Source organism: Oncorhynchus gorbuscha, linkage group LG04 (assembly GCF_021184085.1).
Source record: "Oncorhynchus gorbuscha isolate QuinsamMale2020 ecotype Even-year linkage group LG04, OgorEven_v1.0, whole genome shotgun sequence".
Taxonomy (NCBI): Eukaryota; Metazoa; Chordata; class Actinopteri; order Salmoniformes; family Salmonidae; genus Oncorhynchus; species Oncorhynchus gorbuscha.
In genome coordinates this window covers 65988164-65996951 of record NC_060176.1, presented here as the reverse complement: position 1 = coordinate 65996951, position 8788 = coordinate 65988164, and the positions used below count along the sequence as shown (strand labels likewise).

The 8788-nt window shown below is 44.7% G+C and overlaps 1 pseudogene; it reads right to left on the bottom strand.

Moving 5' to 3' along the window:
- Positions 1–5994: 5994 nt before the first annotated feature.
- On the bottom strand, positions 5995–8370 carry LOC124033035 (annotated as a pseudogene).
- Positions 8371–8788: the final 418 nt, after the last annotated feature.

The following is an 8788-nucleotide window of genomic DNA, read 5'->3' as shown; positions in this document are numbered from 1 at the left end:
GTTAGGTAACTTAAACTGGGATATGCTTAACACCCCAGCAGTCCTACAATCTAATATAGATGCCCTCAATCTCACACAAATCATCAAGGAAACCACCAGGTACAACCCTAAATCCATAAACATGGGCACACTCATAGATATTATCCTGACCAACTTGCCCTCCAAATACACCTCTGCTGTTTTTGATCATGATCTCAGTGATCACTGCCTCTTTGCCTGCGTTCGCTATGGGGCCGCGGTCAAACGACCACCCCTCATCACTGTCAAACGCTCCCTAAAACACTTCTGCGAGCAGGCCTTTCTAATCGACCTGGCCCAGGTATCTTGGAAGGATATTGACCTCATCCCGTCAGTCGAGGATGCCTGGTCGTTCTTTAAAAGTGCTTTCCTCACCATCTTAAATAAGCATGCCCCTTTCCAAAAATGTAGAACTAAGAACAGATATAGCCCTTGATTCACTCCAGGCCTGACTGCCCTTGACCAACACAAAAACATCATGTGGCGGATTGCAATAGCATCGAATAGTCCCCGCGATATGCAACTGTTCAGGGAAGTCAGGAACCAATACACACAAGTCAGTCAGGAAAGCAAAGGCTAGCTTTTTCAAACAGAAATTTGCATCATGTAGCTCTAACTCCAAAAAGTTTTGGGACACTGTAAAGTCCATGGAGAACAAGAGCACCTCCTCCCAGCTGCCTACTGCACTCAGGCTAGGCGACACGGTCACCACCGATAAATCCATGATCCATGAACATTTCAATAAGCATTTCTCTACGGCTGGCCATGCTTTCCTCCTGGCAACCCCAACCCCGGCAAACAACTCTGCACCCCTAGCAGCTACTTGCCCGAGCCTCCCCAGCGTCTCCTTCACCCAAATCCAGATCGCAGATTTTCTGAAAGAGCTGCAAAACCTGGACCCGTACAAATCAGCTGGGCTAGACAATCTGGACCCTCTCTTTCTAAAATTATCCACCACCATTGTTGCAAACACTACTACCAGTGTGTTCAACCTCTCTTTTGTTTTGTCCGAGATCCCTAAAGATTGGAAAGCTGCCGCTGTCATCCCCCTCTTCAAAGGGGATGACATTATAGACCCAAACTGTTACAGACCTGTATCCATCCTGCCCTGCCTGTCTAAAGTCTTTTAAAGCCAAGTTAATAAACAGATCACTGGTCATTTCGAATCCCACCGTACCTTCTCCGCTGTGCAATCCGGTTTCCGAGCTGGTCACGGTTGCCCTCAGCCACGCTCAAGGTACTAAACGATATCGTAACCGCCATCGATAAAAGACAGTACTGTGCAGCCGTCTTCATCGACCTGGCCAAGGCTTTCGACTCTGTCAATCACCGTATTCTTATCGGCAGACTCAATAGCCAAGGTTTCTCAAATGACTGCCTCGCCTGGTTCACCAACTACTTCTCAGACAGAGTTCAGCGTGTAAAATCGGAGGGCCTGTTGTCCGGACCTCTGGCAGTCTCTATGGGGGTACAACAAGGTTCAATTCTCAGGCCTACTCTTTTCTCTGTATATATCAACGATGTCACTTTGCTGCGGATGATTCCCTGATCCACCTCTACGCAGACAACACCATTCTGTCCACATCTGGCCCTTCTTTGGACACTGTGTTAACTAACCTCCAAACTAGCTTCAATGCCACACAACACTCCTTCTGTGGCCTCCAACTGCTCTTAAACACTAGCAAAACCAAATGCATACTTTTCAACAGTTCGCTGCCCGCACCCGCCCGCCCGACTAGCATCACTACTCTGGACAGTTCTGACCTAGAATACGTGGACTACAAATACCTAGGTGTCTGGCTAGACTGTAAACTCTCCTTCCAGACTTATATCAAACATCAAATCTAGAATCAGCTTTCTATTCCTCAACAAAGCCTCCTTCACTCACGCCGCCAAACTTACCCTAGTTAAACTGACTATCCTACCGATTTTTGACTTTAGCGATGTCATCTACAAAATAGCTTCCAATACCCTACTCAGCAAATTGGATGTAGTCTATCACAGTGCCATCCGTTTTGTTACCAAAGCGCCTTATACCACCCACCACTGCAACCTGTATGCTCTAGTCGGCTGGCCCTCGCTACGTATTCGTCGCCAGACCCACTGGCTCCAGGTCATCTATAAGTCTATGCTCGGTAAAGCGCCGCCTTATCTCAGCTCACTGGTCACGATAACAACACCCGTCCGTAGCACGCACTTGATAAGGGAATTTATATGCTTAAAGGTAATGACTAAACAATTCCACCCTGAAACGTAATTATGACATTATATAACAGATATAATGAATAATTAGACAAATGCAACTATTAGTAATCAATCGATTCAGTAACATCTATAATGAATTGTAATTGTAGAATGGTAAACTTCAGTGTGACTAAGAAGAGACCGAGAACCATTAAACTATGTATGACCTGACCTGGCTAGAACTCTGAGAAACTTATGATAGGACAGGGGGTCCTTTCAAGGTTCCTCTAATCTCGGGGGAATGGAACTGCCGGCTTGGTAGTGATAAACAGTAGATACAACTCACCTACTGTTCTTGTGTATTTATGTGTGTAGGATATCTACTGTTTGTATGGAGGTATGTGCGTAAGCCATAAAATGTATTATGGACTTCAGAATGTTCTCGTGGATAAACTGTACGAACCTTTTGCATAAACTGAGTCTTTGCTTAATTATTATTAAACCCAGGGTCTTACAAACCTCGGTGATTGGTCAAAGCTTATTGATTGTTAGTTATTATCATTGGGATTTAAAATTCTCGTGACAGCGCACCAGCAGATATATCTCACGGGTCATCCCCAAAGCCAACACCTCCTTTGGCCGCCTTTCCTTCCAGTTCTCTGCTGCCAGTGACTGGAACGAACTGCAAAAATCGCTGAAGCTGGAGACTTGCATTTCCCTCACTAATTTTAAACATCAGCTATCTGAGCAGCTGTACATAGTCCATCTGTAAATAGCCCACCCAATCTACCTACCTCATCCCCATATTTTTTTTTATTTACTTTGCTGCTCTTTTGCACACCAGTATCACAACTTACAAACCATCATCTGCTCATCTATCACTCCAGTGTTAATCTGCTAAATTGTAATTACTTTGCTACTATTGCCTATTTATTGCCTTACCTCCTCATGCCATTTGCACACACTGTATATAGTATTTGTTTTCTATTGTATTATTGACTGTACATTTGTTTATTCCATGTGTAACTCTGTGTTGTTGTTTCTGTCGCACTGCTTTGCTTTATCTTGGTCAGGTCGCAGTTGTAAATGAGAACTTGTTCTCAACTAGCTTACCTGGTTAAATAAAGGTGAAATATATATATATATATTTTTAAATGCCTCTCCCCCTATTTGACCTAGATATTTTGTGTGTATGTATTGTGATGTAGGCTATGTGTGCCAGTACTTCTGTCCTTGAGCTGTTCTGTATTATGTCATGTTTCATGTTCTGTGTGAACCCTAGGAAGAGTAGCTGCTGCTTTCCTTAACAGCTAATGGTGATCCTAATAAAATACTAAATACCCCCAACACCATCACCACCAACACCACCACTAACACCACCCAACAACACCACAACCACCAACACCACTAAAACCTTCCATCAACACCACCACTGACACCAACACCACCACCACCCACCAACATCACCACCACCTCTACCAACACCAACACCACTACCTCCACCACCACCCACCACCACCATCACTACCAACACCACCACCAAAACCTCCTCCTCCACCACCACAACCACCACCAACACCACCAACAGCTCCACCACCATCAACACCTCCACCACTACCAACACCACCACCTCCACCAACACCTCAACCACCACCACCACCTCTACCAACACTGACAACACCACCACCTCTACCACCTCTACCACCAACACCTCTACCTCTACCAACACCGCTACCTCTACCAACACCGCTACCTCTACCAACACCACTACCTCCACCAACACCAACACCACTACTTACACCAACACCACTATCTCCACCTTCACTACCTCCACCAACACCACATCCACACAAGCACTCTTGTTATGTCTGCTTTACTGTAGACTCCCTTCAAATTCTGGCCTAAGGCAAGCTATTAGCATCCATCCCTGAGAGACACACACACATTCTCTCTCTCTCTCTGTCTCTCTCTCTGTCTCTGTCTCCCTCTCTCTCTGTCTCTCGCTGTCTCTCTCCGTCTCTCTCTCTCTCTCTCTCTCTCTCTCTCTCTCTCTCTCTCTCTCTCTCTCTCTCTCTCTCTCTCTCTCTCTCTCTCTCTCTCTCTCTCTCTCGCTCGCTCGCTCGCTCGCTCGCTCTCTCTCTCTCCCTCTCTCTGTCTCTCTCTTTCTCTCCCTCTCCCTCTTATTTATATTTTATTTATGGAACACAAAAAGTTTGTTCTGTGCTAATGGAATAAACCTGCCCTGAACTCTGACTTCCCTCTACAATGGGCAACACAATAGTAAAATACCCATCAACCCACCTCAATGTAGAGACTCTCACCTACGCATGCACACACACACACACTGATCCTGTAGAAATTGGATTGTGTGTTAGAGGATAACCTCAGTTCATTTCCATATCTAGCGTAATATAATTCACTTTTTCATTAAAAATGCTCTTGGTTAAATGTTGGTTAAATGTTTATCTGTCCATTATGTCCACCATAATAATGGGAATTGATGGGAAATGATGTAAATATATCACTAGCCACTTTAAACAAAGCTACCTTAATATAATGTTACTTACCCTACATTATTCATCTCATATGCATACGTATATACTGTACTCTATATCATCGACTGCATCCTTATGTAATACATGTATCACTAGCCACTTTAACTATGCCACTTTGTTTACATACTCATCTCATATGTATATACTGTACTCGATACCATCTACTGTATCTTCCCTATGCTGCTCTGTACCATCACTCATTCATATATCCTTATGTACATATTCTTTATCCCCTTACACTGTGTATAAGACAGTAGTTTTGGAATTGTTAGTTAGATTACTTGTTGGTTATTACTGCATTGTCGGAACTAGAAGCACAAGCATTTCGCTACACTCGCATTAACATCTGCTAACCATGTGTATGTGACAAATAACATTTGATTTGATTTGATTTGTCAATCAGATCTCTGGACCTCAGACAGCCCTCTTAGCTTATACATGCTCAGATGACTGAACATCTCTTTATGGGGCATTAAAACACAGAGGGACATTTGGATTACTCTGCAACAGTGGATTATCTCTCAAATCTATCAACCATGACATTGTGTTCAAATCAAAGTTTATTTGTCGCATGCGCCGAATACAACATATACTTCCAGTGAAATGCTTACTTACAGGCTCTAAACAATAGTGCAAAAAAGGTATTAGGTGAACAATGGGTAAGTAAAGAAATAAAAACAACAGTAAAAAGACAGTGAAAAACAGTAGCGAGGCTATATTGTGTTGTCTTGTGCACAGTGCAATCAACAATACAGTATACGTGAATAATTTTCCTACTCTTAAAGTATGGACATCTTGGCATTCAGTACACAATATCAGACTGGCCTCTAGTGTGTTTGTGTGTGTTTGGTATCAAATGATCAAGGCAAACTATATATACATTCCTTCCAACAGGGAAGTTTAATGAAAGAGAAGCAAAGAAAAAAACAATAACAGCACAATATGTTAAACAATAAAAATGTATCTGCAATGTTGAATAAAATAAAATAAACTCAAAGAATAAGACACAACCAAACTCTGTTGCAATGCAGGTAGCACAGTATGGAACAAAATGTAAAAAGTTACTATTTTCCCATGTCTGTAAATTCAAAATACCCATGATAAAGGTAGTCATGTATATCTTGTGTGTTGTGTTATTATGACAAAAAAACGAAAAATACGAAAATGTATGCACTCACTACTCTACCTCGCTCTCGATAAGAGGGTCTTCTAAATGAGGAAAATGTCAATGTAAATGTTACAGTCTGGGATCTGGTTCAGGAGGGGCCAGTTTGATCCACAAACGGTCCCAGAAGGTTCCTGTGGCCAGTCCAGGTAGGTCCTGGTCTTGACCAGCCTGGCCAGGCGGTGGTGGGCACACAGCTGGCGAGGAGGGATGTCCTCCAAGAAGACCAGGATAAGGATGTCTCTGTGCTCCACCAACAGACACAGGGTGGCCAGTCGTAGCTCCAGGGAGCACCAGTTACTGCGCAGGTAGTGACGACTCACCACACACAGGGTGTGGCGGCTGCTGTAGAGGCTGTCTGTGATGTTGTCCACAGCTTCCCCAGCTGGAAGTCCCTACTATGCAGACAGAGACGCAGGTAGGGAGGCCCCCTCTGCTCCAAGCCCGGAAGCGGCTGCTCCACCACCCAGCGCTCGTCTCTACCGCTGTACGACACAAACACATCATAGCAGTGGCGCCCTCTGGGGTTGGGCCTCCGCACGGCCTCCTCCAGCCAGCCACGGAGGATGTGGCAGAAGGCCAGCAGGTGATAGAGCACCATCACCAGCATGAAGAGGAGCAGGCCCAATGAGGTGCAGAAGAACAGGACAAAGCCCACATCCAGGGAACAGTTGGCCTCTGAGTACCTGGCAAAGTTTTGGACTGGGCCAGTCTCATCTTTACAGGTCAGATCAGCCTCATTGGGGTGCCAGATGATGACCTGGATATGCCTCTGACCCCTGGCCCAGTTGTCCAGCCAGGTGTTGTCCCAGCTACAGTGCAGACGAGGTCTGTAGAACAACAGGTAACTCAGGCTGGTCAGGGGCTCTGGGAAGGTCTCTAACATACTGAACTCCTCTTCGACTTTGATTGACAGCTGCACGAGGGAGTGCAGGTCTCTGCTCAGCTCCTCCTCCAGAGTGAGGATCCTACAGGAGATGAGGTTCAGGCTCTCCAGTTTGGTCAGATTGCGGAACATGATGGCCAGCCCCGGTTGCAGGATAAGGTCAACTCTCATCAGCTTAAGATACCTCAGCTGCACAAGTGTGTTCAGGTCAGTCATATCTACAAACTCTGTATAGAGCATAGACTGGAAGTCAACATGCTCCAGGGAGGGGAGGTACTTTGCAGCAAAATGAGATCCACACAGGAGGTGCTCCGTCATAGCTGTGAGGCTGACGACGGACTTGAAGAACGGCCTCCAGCAGTCCTGGAAAGACACATTTTGGGCACGGACATGAAGGGCCCTGCACTCAGGTTTAACGTCCCAGTGTCTTAACACTGACACATCAGTGAGATTCTTCAAATAATGGATCAAGTTGACTCTAACATTATCACTATGACAGATGCTGAGTCTGAGCACCTCGATCCCCTGACAATTTCTTATTGCAGACTCTGTGTAGTTCTCAGTTTTATGGTCACTTATATGAACCTGTCTGATTGATAGTTTGAATACAGTCTCACAGACCGATTCAAAAGAAATGTTATTGTTGAACACAAAATGACGCAGCCTGCTGATACCAGACTGCAGAAGCTGTGTCTGTAGCGCATCATTGTCAGGCAAAAAAAGAGAGGAAATGTTTTCAAAGCATTTTAATGCTCTTTTTTCTAAACGGTGGGCATTAGGGAAGTTAAGAAACACCTCTTGAAGACGGTAGAAATAAGGAAGCTCAAGAACAGCTCCGTTGGTGTCAGAACAGTTTGGGTGCCTTAAAATGACTATACCATCTGAAGTGAAGTCCAGGGCTGTCAATGACTGTGACATATTGACTATCCTACATAGCAAATCAGAGAGCTCTTCTGTACAACTATCGACTGTGAGTTTCTTCAGAAGAGGTATCCCTCCTAATGCGCCCGGTGCCATCACAGAAAGCCTGTAGTTCTCAATGGACAATTCCTCAAGATTAGTCAGGTCACTGAATGTGTTAGGTAGAAGTGAGGAATTGTAACACTGTTACATACACAGCAGATAGAGTTTCTTCACATGGGACAGCCCCTTGAAGGTTCCAGGGAGAATCGTGGACAGACATCCGCGTATGTGAATGGTCTCAAGGACGGAGAATCGAGATAAAGCCCTAGACTGCATCACAGACCCTCTCCTGATCTCGCGACAGAGAGCCTGGTAGTTTGACGGAACAATGGAAAGGTTGAGTTTGAGATCAGATAAATCTCAGCAAACGGCAGTTAGGTTGCTGTGAGGGCAGGAACTGGAGTGAATGGATAGCCAGTAATTAGATTTCTTGTCATAGAGGACGCATTTATTACTTAACCAACCCCAGGAGCCGATGATCCAAACCACCAATAGTTCAAACCGAGCAGAGACCAGCCTCATCTTTCTTTTGAAGTAGACACTGGTCTGCTAGGATGATGTGAAGCCGTCTGTAGTTTGTCCGTAGGAAATCACTTTCAGCATCCTGTTTCTTATCCAGTTGAGATTTTGTCATACAGTGTAGGTTGATTAACAAATCTTTCTGGGATTGTAGATATATCATCAGAATACTCCTCTATCCTATGGGATGAGGCGTCGGTGGGATTGCTTGTCCATTGGACTGAAGATCTGGTGTTCTTCCGCTGCTGTGTCTGTTAACGGAGTTGTATCTGTGTGCATCTCTTCTTGATATTTTGACTATATATGGCTTTTGCATCTCTGCAATCTCTTCCTGGTCTATTTTTTATGAACTCTTAGATACTTTGAGAAAGGCTGTGGGTTACAGATAAGATTATTCTTAACACCTCTTTCTCGCTTCCTCGTAGCTTCTACATAAGAGGAGGTAGTGGTTAGCACCGTCTTTTACTTCTGAGTTTGTCTTCAGTCCCAAGACCGGAG